At 33.0% G+C, this 14245-nt stretch overlaps 1 protein-coding gene across 1 annotated transcript in view; it reads right to left on the reverse strand.

The window, feature by feature from the left end:
- Tyr (tyrosinase) overlaps nt 1-14245 on the reverse strand; it is a 96807-nt gene that overhangs the window by 64868 nt on the left and 17694 nt on the right. The gene's annotated exons all lie outside the window — the stretch shown is intronic.

Consider the following 14245-nt stretch of genomic DNA (forward strand, 5'->3'; position numbering starts at 1 on the left):
TTAAATTGAGTATAATTGATGGATTAAGCAGATGGAATAGGCTGAGCCAATTTGTGCTCCCCTGGTTACTTCTATTATTCCTCCTTTCAATACTTCAAAGTGATAAGAGCATTTTATAATAATCAGCATAGTCATTTTTTACTTCAATTTGCAATAGCACTTAGAGTTCTTTTTAGTCCATTACATGTCCCCTTGCTTTCCAGATTCAGAGAACACTTTAATGTGGGTATCTGGAAGAAGAGAAAGCACAAAATTTGTGACCTCCCATATTATAATTCATCCTTGACAGTCTTATGGATACCAGGTCATAATGTGACTCATTCTCAAAGACCGTACCAATCACTGATCTCTGTAAAATTACCCTCATAACATACAGTTCTCTCTTCATGGGATTTCCTTGTCTAAAATAACTATTATGGAAAAAATATTATATATATAAAAAATATATATAAATATATTATATATATAAAATATATATATGCACATATATAATGATTTAGATGTAAGGTGTCCCCCAGAAGCTCACTTGTAAGACAATGTAAGCAGGTTCAGAGGAAAAATGATTGAGTTGGGAGAGTCTTAACCCAATCAGTGAATTAATCCCCTGATAGGGATTAACTGAGTGGTAACTGAAGTGGTAGGGTGTGGCTGGAGGAGGTGGGAATTGGGGTGTCTCTTTGGGGTATATATTTGTAACTAGCAATTGAAAATCTGTCTCTCTGCTTTGTGATCATCATGTGAGCTGTTTCCGTCTGTCAAACTCTTCAGTCATAATGTTCTGCCTCACCTTGAGCCCTGAGGAATGGAACTGGGTTCTATGAACTAAGACCTCTGAAACCCTGAGCCCTCTAATAAACTTTTCCTCCCCTGCAATTGTTCTGGTTGGGTCCTTCTAGTCACAGCAGTTAAAAAACAAAACAAAATCTGACTAAAACAATATACATGGCATTTACTATGTGTAAACATTTTTCAAAGAGTTTATCATGATTTTCATATAATGATTTCATTTTAGGTTGAGAATGATCATACAAATTAGGCACTTACATTATTATGGATATGAAAGAAAAATGCTTACAGAGGTGAAGAAATTTGTGTAAGATTAAAGAATAGAAGGCGTAGGGTTTAGAACAGAACCCTATTTCACTGTGGTGCCTGAGTTCTTAAATGCATGGGTTTACTGCATTTCTTATGTAGCAATAAATCTTGTCATTGAGGACAACATTTCTGTCTTTGAAAAACTCTAAATGCATGAAATTTTACACACTTTCTTTCATATTCTTAAGTAGGCTTCAAATTGTTTTATGAATAATTATAAATAGTTTCAGAGAATATAATTCAGGGCCATGACCAATAGTATGTATTTTTATAAAATATTCTAAAAGTGCTTTTACCTTAATGATTTGATAACATCATTCATATAAAAAATACCTAAATGAGCTCATAGTTGGAACTTTATAGAGTTTCCTTTTTATGTTCAGCTTAACTTTTATAATCTAATTTCTCATAGAATTATTCCTAAATGTGACATATTTTATGATGAAAACATTTTTTTTTAAATTAGATTGAGAAAATTCTGGTCAAAGTATACAAAATTTCAATTAGATAAGAGGAGTATGTTTAGGAGATCTAGTGTGTCACATGGTGGTAATAGTTGATACCAATTTCCAGTATATCATATGGTGTTAAGAAACTACCTATTACATTTTATTTTCTTTTAATCAACTGTATTTTTACCATCTTTTAACTCTGGTCCTCACCATTCATATTGCTGAGGTTATTAGTACTATAGATGGCATAGTTGACACTTGCTGTTCACTTTAATGTCAGATCTAGTTCCTGGCTATTATTGTTTTTGCTGTTGGCAATTTTTTACTTCACCATTTCTATTTTTTTATTAATACTATTGCAGATGTTATAGTAGACAAATAAAATGTAGCTGGGTCTTCAAAGGACTTAAAAACAGCATTCTATAGTGAAACAGCCACATCAATTCTTGTAAAAGCTTAATTCACAATAGCAGAGCTATGGAAACAAAGTAGGTGTCCTTGAACATATGAGTGGAGAAAGAAAATCTCTCACACACACACACACACACACAATGGAATATTACTCAGCCATAAAGAATAATGAAATTATGGCATTTGCTAGTAAATGGATGAAACTAGAGACTATCATGTTAAGTGAAATAAACCAATCCCCAAAAAACAAAGGCTGGATATTCTCCCTGATATGCAGATGCTAACACACAATGAGGTGGATAGGGAAGAATAGAAGTTCATTGGATTAGAGAAAAGAGAATGAAAGAAAGAGAGCGGGTAGAAGGGTGAGAATATGAAAGACAGTAGAATAAATCAGACATAAGTTTCCTATGTTCATATATAAATACACAACCAGTGTAAATTCATAACATGTATAGCCACAAGAATGGGAAGTTATACTCTTTGTATGTATCATATGTCAAAATACATTCTACTGTTAGTATGAGTAAAAAGCACAAAAAATTCATAAAAATTTTTAATATATGGTTGTTTCTTGGTTTTCAATTCATTCTGCCAACCTATGTCTATTCATTGTAGATTTGATATCATTTACATTCAATATTATTATAAAAGGTGTTTATTAATTCTTGCCATTTGGATTTATTTCTAATATTTAATTTGGTCTTATACTTGTTTGCTTAGCTAGTCTTCAAATGAGTTTTGTCCATTTGTAAGATAGAGGTTTATTTTTTTAATTTCTTCTGTGTAATGTATTTATGTATTTTGTGTGTGTCAGCTTAGTTATAAATTCCTTTAGTTTCTGCTTATCTTGGAAGGTTTTTATTTCTTCAATTCTGAAGGATAACTTGCTGAATATAGCACTCTAGGTTGACAGTTATTTTCCTTCAGGACTTAGAAAACATTAATCCAAGCCCGCCTGGATTTTAGTTTGTGCTCAGAAATCTGAAGTAATTTTGATTGGCTTGCTTCTAAATGTGACCTGATATTTTTCTCCTGAAGCTTTTAAAATTCTGTGTTTGGGCTCTATGGTAGACATTTTAATTATAATGTGTCATGAAGAGATTCCTTTTTTGATCTTGTCTATTTGGAGTTCTGAATGCATCCTGTATATCCTTCTCAAGGTTTGGAAATTTTTCTGTTATTTCTCTATAGAGGTTATTGATGCCATTAGCTTGCATCTCACACTCCTCTTTAATTCCCTTCATTCTTAAATATTTTTAAATATTTTTATTAAGTTTTAGGTGTATATAACATTTTTATTTTACATTTATGTGGTGCTGAGGATTGAACCCAGTGCCTTGTGCATGCTAGGCGAGCACTATACCACTGAGCCACAATCCCAGGCCCTCATTCTTAAATCTTAATGTTATCCTAGAATTCTTGTATATTATGGTCATAATTACTTTTATTTTAATACTGTTAAAATGTTCAGGGTTGGCCACATTGTCTTTCTGCTCTGGCATTCTGTCTCTAACATGGTCTACTCTAACAGAGAGATTTTCAACCAAGTATTTTGTTTGATTTGCTGTCTTTATTCAGTTTTTTTCTGTGTTATCTTGGATTTCATTGATCATCTTGATGAACATTCTTTTAAATATTTTGTTTGATATTTTATCTATTTCAACAACTTTGGAGTTGGTTGCTGGTGAATTATGCACTTTAGGAAGTTTCAGTTACCTTGTTTTCTTAATATTTCTTGTAATCCTGTCTTGGGTTTTATGCGTCTATTAGGATAGACTCCTCTTTCACTTTTATGTGTGGGACTTTTTAGGGCACAGCCTTCTTTTTCAATGTATTCTAGCGTGATCTAGTTTGAAATATCCTCATAGGTGATATTCATAGCCTTTTTAAAAAATTCTCTGCTTTTGAAATAGAAATAGATGTCTATAGCTGGGTGTGGTAGCAGATATCTGTAATCCCAGGAGCTTAGGAGGCTGAGGAAGAAGGATCTCAAATTCAAAGCCAACCTCCACAACTTAGCAAGTCCCTAACTGATTTAACAATACCCTGTCTCTCTATAAAAAAATAAAATAAAAAAGGGTGGTGAGTGATGTAGGGGTTAAACACTCCTGGGTTTAATTCACAGTATAAAAAAAGAAATACAAATATTCAACAATATATGAAAAATATTTCAAGATTAGTAGTTCTTAGGAAAACACAAATCAAAATTACACCGAGATTTCATCTGACTCCAGTTAGAATGGCAGCCATCAAGAATACAAACAATATTAATAATTGATATATGATGTGGCAAAAAAAAAAACACTTTTACATTGATGGTGGCACTGTAAATTAGTACAACCACTATGGAAATCTGTATGGAGGTTCCTCAAAAGACTAGGTATGGAACTATGTTATGACCCAGAAATACCATACTTCAGTATTTACTCTAAAGAATTAAAGTCAAGCATGTTCTAGCAATACATTCATATCCATATTTTCAGCAGCAAAGTTCACAATAACCAAGCTGTGGAGCCAACCTAGGTGTTCATCAATAGATAAATGGATGAAGAAAATGTGCTATAAATACACAGTGGACTTTTATTCAGCCATAAAGGAGAATGAAATCATATTATTATCAGATAAATGGATGGAACTTGAAAACATATGTTAAGCAAAATAAGCCAAACACAGACAGTTGAGGATCTTATGTTTTGTCTTATATGTAGAAGGAAAAGAGGGGAAAAACTAGTGAAGTGGCAGAACTCATGAAAATTGAAGGGTGATCAGTAGAGGAAAGGGACGAAGGAAGTGAGAAGGGGAAGGAAAAAAAACATCCTAGAGAATGATATTGGCCAAATTATATTGTCATATTATGTGCATATGTGCATGTATATAAATCTAACAAGTCCCATCATAATATACAAATATGAGGCACCAATAAAAAATATTAATTAAAAAGACAAGTGGTAATAAAGTAGATTTAAAAACTTCTCACAACCAAGAAATGATAAGTATAAGTATGTAATACGTATGTTAATTGCCTCCATGTAGTTCTTATGTATACATGTATCAAAACATACTTTACATACCATAAATTAAAAAATTTTATGTCCACTAAAATAAAAATAATAACTAGCCCATTATGCTTTTTTTTTTTTTTTTTTTTTTTTTAAGGGTTTCAACTTAGAGAGAGAGAGAGAGAGAGAGAGAATTTTCCAACATTTATTTTTTAGTTTTCGGCTGACACAACATCTTTGTATGTGGTGCTGAGGATCGAACCCGGGCCGCACGCATGCCAGGCGAGCGCGCTACCGCTTGAGCCACATCCCCAGCCCAGCATTATGCTTTTTTTGTAATAAAGAGATATATTAATTAAAATAATTTTGAAAATTTTATGTTAATACTAGTCTAATTTTCTGGATAGAGCTTGCATTAAATTGATCAAAATCACATACATAAATATTTTACAAAACAGTTTTTAAATATTAAAGTAGAATTTTATTGAATATGTATTACCTATGAGATTGATAAAAGATTGTATAAAAGTTAATTTAAATATTCAGGGATGAATAGTATCTTAGTAAGGACAGAGTTCAGTATCAGAATTTTGTTCTGAATTTTTTAAAAAAATCTGTGAAAATGTTTTAAAGAATAATAAACTGGAAATCAAAAAAATATATAAGAATTTCACTTGAGCATTTGTACTCATTTTGAATTTTCTATGCCAAAATTACATAACTCAGGATAAAGATAAGTTTTCATAATCTAACCCATTATCTAACAACTCAGTCAGTAATATTTTGATAAAAGCAATATTATAAACTATGAATTTATTATAAACCACTCATATAATCTGTATTCTCTGATCATTAAAGTCATTCATTTGACAATATTGTTGTCAATATTTTGTATTCTCCAACTTTTGGTACCCTGGAAATTTTTTCCCCTTCTGGGCAAACACTATCTTGTAATGCATGCATATATATAAGAAATAAGCTTTTCTCCTAATGTTCTCGAAAAGGACAAGGTGAGGGGAAATGGTAAAGGAGAAGCCTCAGGAACCCTCTTGGTCCTAAACTTTGAAGAGGACGTGAAAATAAATTTTCTTAAAATTCTCTGTGCTGTGGATCCTTTAGAGAGTCTTTGTGAACCTACAGAATTGTATCTATTCCTGTTTGAAGGTACTGCTGTAAAGAAAGTATTTTTAGAGCTCTGCAGACCTATTCCTTATTGAAAAGTTGGACTCTTGTCAGACTCTTGTCAACTTGCTTCTCTTTTTTGAGCTTTAGTTTCTTCAATGGCAAAAGAAAGGGCAACTAATACTCATCTTTTTGGTTGTAGTGAAGATTAATTTTTACAGCATATATGAGAATATCTAGTACAGATCTGGCACAAAGAGGTGCTTCCTGAGTAGGAATTACTTTTTTCTATAACATGGCTGTGTTTTTAAGTGTGTGTTGGTGATGGGAGCAGCAAGCCAAGAACCCGGGCACTCCCACTACAGAAAAGTCTTTTGTTGCCACTCCACGCCATCAGGTCCCATTCTCACACCAGACACCCCCTCCTTCCTGGGCTCCACTGATTTACATAAACCTGCCTGCTTCTTGCCCTCATCCAACATCACACACTCCTGAGGCAATCAGGAAATAGAGTAGATTGTCATTTGGGGTCAGGGGCTGGGGGTGGGTGGTTACCATCATTCTAAGAGTATGAGGTTGAAGCCAATCTCTTTGCAACAGGCATCTGATTATATTAACAAATTTGAAATATGTACTTGTCTCTTCAAATAGACTGGATATGCCTCAGAAGTAGGGATCAAATAATTTGCTTTGATTTTTCCATAGTCAAAATCAGAGTCTTGCATGTCTCTGTATTTAAAAGAAAAACAACCATAAAATATTTATCAATTCTTCCTTTCTACATCCAACAGAGGTTTGGAATAGGAAAGATACATTTTTCACCATAAAACCTATAAGGGATCATCAGAGAGCTCTATCTGGTACTTGTCAAGTGATAAAATAGATAAAATATGATAGAAGCAAATAATATTAAAATATGAATAACTATTTTCTATTTTACTTAAAATTCTCTGTCTTTTTTTTTTGACGGGTGAAATTACCTTTAAAAAATAGAAATGCTTATGCTGCATCAGTAGCTTCTCTTGCTGAGATTTTATTATTTGCTGGAAGAATGAATCCAAAAGGAAATTTCAGGCACTGAATATTAATAATTACATACATCCAGCTTTTCAAAATCTTTCATGTACATAATCTCATTTGCATCTTAGTGTTATGTATGATAAAATTTTTTATCACTATTCCTAATTTACAGATGAGAAAACTGCAGTTTATAAAATTTAAGTAGCATATTGAAATTCAAGCTAGTATTTGGAATCAATGAATTGAACATAGCTTTGATAGATTCCAAAATCTTTGCTCTTTTCTATTTACCAGAGTTGAGCAGTGTCTGCACTACATTACTGATACATCTTGGAAAACTCATCTTACTATGCTCCTGAAATGAATTTGTGGACTTGCCATTTTCAAAATGCATTGAAATACAGAAAGGTGTGCCAGGAGCCATCCATGACCCATATGTGAACTATGCGTGAAGTATAACGATGTTGAAGGCATTAAGCGGGAAAACCTGGTATCAGCATTGCCAGCAGCAACCTTGCCTGGTTCATGTGGCTTCCTACCTAGCTCCATCAAAAGTTCAGCACAGCATCGAAGATAGGGTGACCTGCTGGAGCCACACAGCCTCTGGGAGGTGGGTGTGGCTTGCCAAAATGCCAATCAACCTGTTTATTGCAAGACTTCTGTCACAGCTAGAAGCAAGACTCCTCCCGCTGAAACTTTATCCCTGCCTTTTATGTACTGCCCCTTAAATAAAGAATCAGGGCCACTCTTCAGTTGTTCAATTCCAACTCCTTTCAGGACTAGAAGACCTATCAGACACTCACCATTTTATCTAATATCCGGCTCTGTCTCTATTTCTTTCTAAGTATTTCAGACTTTCTATTTTCCTAGGCAGTTCACACCTTCTAAGCAGGTTCCTGAGCTGGTGGGATGCTGGCCACCCGGCAATAAAGGGGCAAATTATATTATTGTCTTACTCGTATCCACGAAACGTCTAGGAAGTCTGTTGGAAAACTTGTTAATAATCACAGATGCCAAAATGGCTCAAAGATCTTTACAAAAGTCAGTGACAGTACCCCAAATTCTCTAATGTTATGCCTTAAAGTTTGCATACTACATTCCTGTGGGAAATTTATAAACATAGTTTCATATGAATGATAACAGGAAACTTTTAATTTGTCAACCCATCTTTCTCTTTCATTATTCCCCCGATATTTCTGTGGAGGCTTTTTTGTTTGTTTTTAATATTGATGCTTATCTGATAACTGGAATTTGGATATAATTTGTCTAGAATGGAATTCAAGCACTTAATGTTTTGAAATTTTTATTTTCTATAATTTGACAATCCAAAAACATTTCTGCCTTCAAAGACGTTCACATCACGAACTTATGCTGTGAAATATTCTCTTATGAATAAGTGGTACGATGTGTTATCCTGAGAATGATGTTAAAAAACTGATCAACTACCAGGTGGCAGGCAATGGCTTGGCATTTTCATACACTTTATCTTATATTATTAGTTATACTTCTTTCTAGGAAGCTGGATGATAGATATCACACTTTATCATGCTTGTTATAAAGTGGGAAAAAGCCCATGGTTAAATCTTTAGGAGAATGAAGCACATTTAATTTATTTGATTTGAAATCAACCTTTTAAACCTATTTTAAATATTTTATAGTGATCCAGAAAGAGAATTGGAGAATAGAAACCATAAAGAAATTTGAAAGATACATATTAAAACATCTGAAGATTGAAGAGATTCTTAAATAGTTTGACTTACATTCCTTCTAATTTACTAATTAACTAATATGCAACTTAGTTGAGGAACTACGAAGTGCACAGTTTCAAAATCACACAATGATTTCAGAAGATGTATTTAATTCAAAGTACTTTATAATGTCTCATGATTTAAACTGCTTACAGCAGATATGTAAAAGTGAAAGTCAAAAATATTTTGATTCTAAGCAAATCCCTAGGTATACTGGAAGGATTAAGATTCAACCAGTTTTCAGATTTCTCAAATAATGTTCTACAGCCCAAAATACAATTTATTAGCATTTTTTAAAATTAGAAAATACTTCTAATTTGACCCAGGATAGTTCTTCACTTGTGGGAATCAAAGCAATTAAGCAAATGTAGTGGTAGAGGTGTCTTAACATATATTTATTATATGATAGCTAAGGTCACCAAATGCTCCACAATTGGTGTGGTTTTCAAAAGTGTAGTCCCAGAGGCAGGAGAACCACTTATAAACTTTTTAGAAATTCAACTACTCTGTCACAGAAAAGGACTAAGTCAGAAAGTGGGATGGAGCTCATTGTGATCTAGAAGGCTTGTCCAAGGTCATACAGCTACTAGGTGGCAGTTAGTAGAGTTTGTGCAAGTTTTCTGCCCGACCTCAGAGATTGGGTCTTACTTATTCCATTGCTTTATCTTAACTGGTACAAGCTATTAGTTGTGACTAAGAACTAAAATTAACAGTAAATGTTGTGTTCCAGTTATGTTTCCTTTAATTCTTGTCATCTTCATTGGGAGAAGAAGCTGAGACTTTGCTTTTTCAAAATGTACTCTCTGAGGGTAAAGGAGGCCAAGTCCTGGTATTTCCCATTTTGGAAAAGAACTTCTCAAACTTCCTATCGAAGGACTGCAAGTAGCATACAATCAGACTGATCAGTAGGATTTCTGTCATAAGACAGAGTGAAGGCTGGAATTTGGGGTAGTGTTACCAAGATATGTGCTAGATGCCCACCTCCTAATGGCCAGTTTTTCTTATCATGTGTAGTTCTTTTACCTGATTTCAAGAGTTTGTAGAAAGATCTAATTTCAATTCATACAGCTTTTAAAAGTCATCTTAAGTAGAAAGTACTATTATTTTGTTGTACTTTGTCCTTGGTTATAAATTTGATTTAGGAATAATACACTATTAAATAATTCTTATTCATTTGATGCCTCAAGTACTAGTCATTGTTTAAAATTTGATTTCTTAGTAGAGCAAGAAAATTATAGTGTGTGTATTAACATGTAAGACAATACTCTTATTTCGTGAAGTTTGACATTATATAAAAAGGACTGTCCTAAGTAATTTACAAATATTATCACATGGGATTGGAACATGGCTCAGTGGTAGAATGCTTGCCTAGCATGTGTGAGGCTCTGGATTTGATGTCCAGAACCAAAAAATAACAACAACAACAAAATATTAACTCATGTAGTCTTTATAATACATGAGGTAGACACTATGATTTCCTTCTCTTTGTACATAAAGGACTTTCAGTAGACAAATGTTACATTTACTAAAAGTCATCTGAGTAGTGAATTATACTAGAAGGATTTAAACCCAGGTAGTCAGACTCTTAAAAACTATTCTCTGATACCTCTAAAACTTGGCCTTTTAATTTGGAATCTTGAGGACATGATCTTGTTAATGATCCAGTTTTGTTACTTGCTGGCTGTGTGACCTTGTGCAGTTATTTAAATTCTTAAATCTCAGTTCCCTCATCTATTTAATATTCATAATAACAAATATGGTATAGGGATTTTGAGAGGAGTAATTAAAATAATGGATGTGAAAGGTTTTTAGAAACTGAAAAAGCAAGGTTATATTGATGCTAGCCTTTGTTATTAAATACAGGGGCTCTTTTGAAATTTGTAATGCTGTTTTGTACATTAATATATTTTAATATAGAGAAGATGATTTACAAATTATCCTCTTTCTCTTCTTTGAATTTTATCTGAGCTACTCAGACTCATCCTGAGGATGCCATATCCTTAGTGAGATATCCTCTGACAATAAATACTTGGTTAGGTCCCTTTACCTAATAAAATTTATATGTGCCTCTTTTTAATATGAATTCCCTTTGGATTATAATTTCTTAATCTTAACTAGACTGAAAATTCCAAGAGGACAGGATCTGTGTCATATTGAATGTATTCTTACTGTGTTCCAAAGTGCCTATACACAGTGCATGCTCTATAAATATTTTTACATTCATAAATATGAAATATATATTTCTTTTTCTAAAACATGCAATCCCTGTTGCTAACAAAACTGTCAAATCAGTTAAGCTAATAGTTTTTAAAACATCCCCATAATGTTCTAAATGTTATGCTTTTAAGTAAGTAGTATGAACCATAGCTCTGAGTCTGGCCCTCACATTTCTATGCTATTGGTTATTCTCTCAACAGTCTCCTGATGGGATAATTAATAAACCCAAGTATGGTATTATTCAGCATGGAGGAGATGACAGCATATGTCAGAGGGTGGGAAGAGATACATTATTTTTTCAACAACAAAATTATTTACTGTTAAAACATGGAATACATTTGTAGGGAGCTATCTTCAAAAAAGAGTATTATAAAATGGCTAGGGATATTAGAACTGCATGGCCTTTTCCCACTTGATGGAAAACAGGGTAACATGGAAGAATACTGCAGAAAGAAAGAAATTATGAGAGAGGGAAATAAATTATTTTTTTTTTCAGAGTCGAGAATTGAGATTCCAATGTAAATGAGGTAGTCCAGCCCAGGCCAAAACTAAATGGCCCCAGTAATTCCTGTATAATGGAAACAAAGCAAACAATCAAAAATAATGAAGAGGCTCAAACAGAAAGACCCAGCAAACATCAATCAAATACTTCACAAAACTTGTTTCCCCTAACTCTATGAAGAACAACCTTCCTTTTAGAGGTGGGCTGTGAATGAATTGTGGTCAAAGGAGTATGGGCAGAAGGTTAAGAAGGTACTTCCAGGTTTGGTCCATGTATTTCTCCTGTGCAATTCTTCATACATTCCAATCTCCTGTCTCACAGGAAGCTGCAGAAGATTCCTTAGGGAATTGAAGAATTATAACATGGCCATGTGGAAGGTCACTCACCAACAGAACATCTAAATTGACCTTTGGATTTTGACTGAACAAGACATCAATTTTTATTGGGTTAGGCTACTAAGGTTTTAGAGTTTGTTACAGCTTGTAGCACTACTTAGTTTAATGCTTTCTACTTTCCTAAATGAGACAACAAATGCTTGTAAATGTAATAATTTGAAAGATTTGGAATAAAGGATTTTGACACTTCACTTACCAATACAGAGTTCATGTTTTTTTTAAATAAAGTTTAGTAAACAGAAACAGTAAAAGTGTGATTTTATTTTATATATTTTATAAAAACTGGGAAAGAAATTTCAGCAGAGACTGCTACTTTTTTCATTAATATGATTTTCATCAATATGATTTCTCCTCTTTTTCCAAATATATATCCTAAATGTTTCTGAGTGCATGGCCACTCAATAGAGATTGCATTTTTTGGTTTCCTTAAGGTTAAGTGTACCATATCTTGCTTGCCACTTGGTAGAACAGAAATGATGAGACATATTTCTAAATCATGCCTTTATGAAAGAATGGGAATGCACTCCTCTTTTTACTTGGCAGTCTTTCTGCTGATTCTGTTGAAATTATTAGGATGAAGACAGAGATGTGGAAGCTGTGAGTTGAGGATGCAAGAATTGTACCACTAGCCCTGGATGGTCTGTCTTCTCATTGTTTCATAAGTGTAAAGTCAACTTCTATTCTTTAAAAAAATACACACTGTGTGAATTTTCTTTCTTATAACACTTTCAAGTGAGCCCTGATTAATAGATAATAGGCTAATTCACTAAAATCCTATGAAACTGGAAAGTGACCCATGAATCTTAGAAAAAAAATATGAGCCACAGTTGATTTTGGCATATGCACAAGCAAGTCTTCTTATTCTGTTTACCTACTACTCTTCAGGTATTCCTGACCATGAAGCTAAACCTGGCAACAATTTAATTCTCTAGAGTATTAATGAAATAAACCTTGAATGGTGTTCCTGGAGTTCTACAATGAAGTGACCTTGATGATGGTGATAATTTTAAGAGCTAGGTGACTTTTGTCATCAGAAGATGGTATCTTAACACATATTGGCACTGAAGTGTTGTGTCCATTTTATATATTTTCCTTTGGATCCAGCTAAAATTTTAACACAAACATCTACTGGAAATTCTGCCTAGAATAAATATTCCTCTTGATTCTTTTAAACTTTAATGTAAAGAAGAAAAGAAAAAATAATAGTAATTGACATGAAATTGATCCCAAAGTGTGGAAACTAGAATTAACCTTTACATTTGTTAGATTTGACAGTTTTATTTTGTCCAGATTTTTCCAAGTAAGTTTCTTGAAATTTATAAACTATGAGATTTTTAAAGAGTAGTTGAGGAAATTAAAGACACAAAGTGATGGCAGGAATAGGGTCTCTGGTCAAATTAACTGGAAGACTGGGTTTATGGCTCAGCATTAGAGCACTGAGCACTTGCCTCGCACATGCAAGGTCCTGGGTTTGATCCCCAGCACCACATATAAATAAATAATATAAAATTATTGTGTCCAACTACAACTACAAAAAATAAATATCTTAAAAAAATAACTAAGTACTTTGAGTTAATTAAACTGAAATAGATTTCTATATTGGATGGCATCTCAGACCTTATGTTTTTGTGAGTTTTTAAGATCTAAACAGGTACATCCATTAGTCAAATAGATCAGTCCAAGGATCAACTTTTCATTACATTTATACTGATTTCTTTGAAGGATAGTACAGTTTGTATTTCAATTGACCATTGAGACTATTTACAAGGGATTTCCAAAGCCCATGACATGTAGCTATTTGCATTATTTTTTTCTTCATACCAAAGGTTTAAGCTCAACTTGAGAACCTAAAAACAGGAGCAAGGATCCTTTTTAACTACTAAGTAAAACTAGCCATCTACTTGGTCATTATCATAATATAAAATTGTAGTTCTTACTTACCATAATATAAATAAGCTTTAAGAATTGATATGGAATCTCATTCCTTCATTAAAACAACACACAAAAATAAGAAGCAATTGCTAAGACTGGTGTATAAATAAACACAGAACTAGAAGATTGAAGAAGAATGGTTATAAAGATAAATAAATGTGCTTTGGAGGTATTTTTTAAATTAGGGATTTGGAAAGTCTTGTCACTAGAACTATGATGTATATTTTAAAGCATTTCTCTATAAACAATCTATATGTTCAAGTAAATAATATGCTAGTTGTTGAGCAATTAGTTTATTATTTGGCATGGTAATTTTTCATTAACTTAGCAAAAATAAGATTCTTCATAT

Source organism: Callospermophilus lateralis, chromosome 2, assembly GCF_048772815.1.
Source record: "Callospermophilus lateralis isolate mCalLat2 chromosome 2, mCalLat2.hap1, whole genome shotgun sequence".
Lineage (NCBI taxonomy): Eukaryota > Metazoa > Chordata > Mammalia > Rodentia > Sciuridae > Callospermophilus > Callospermophilus lateralis.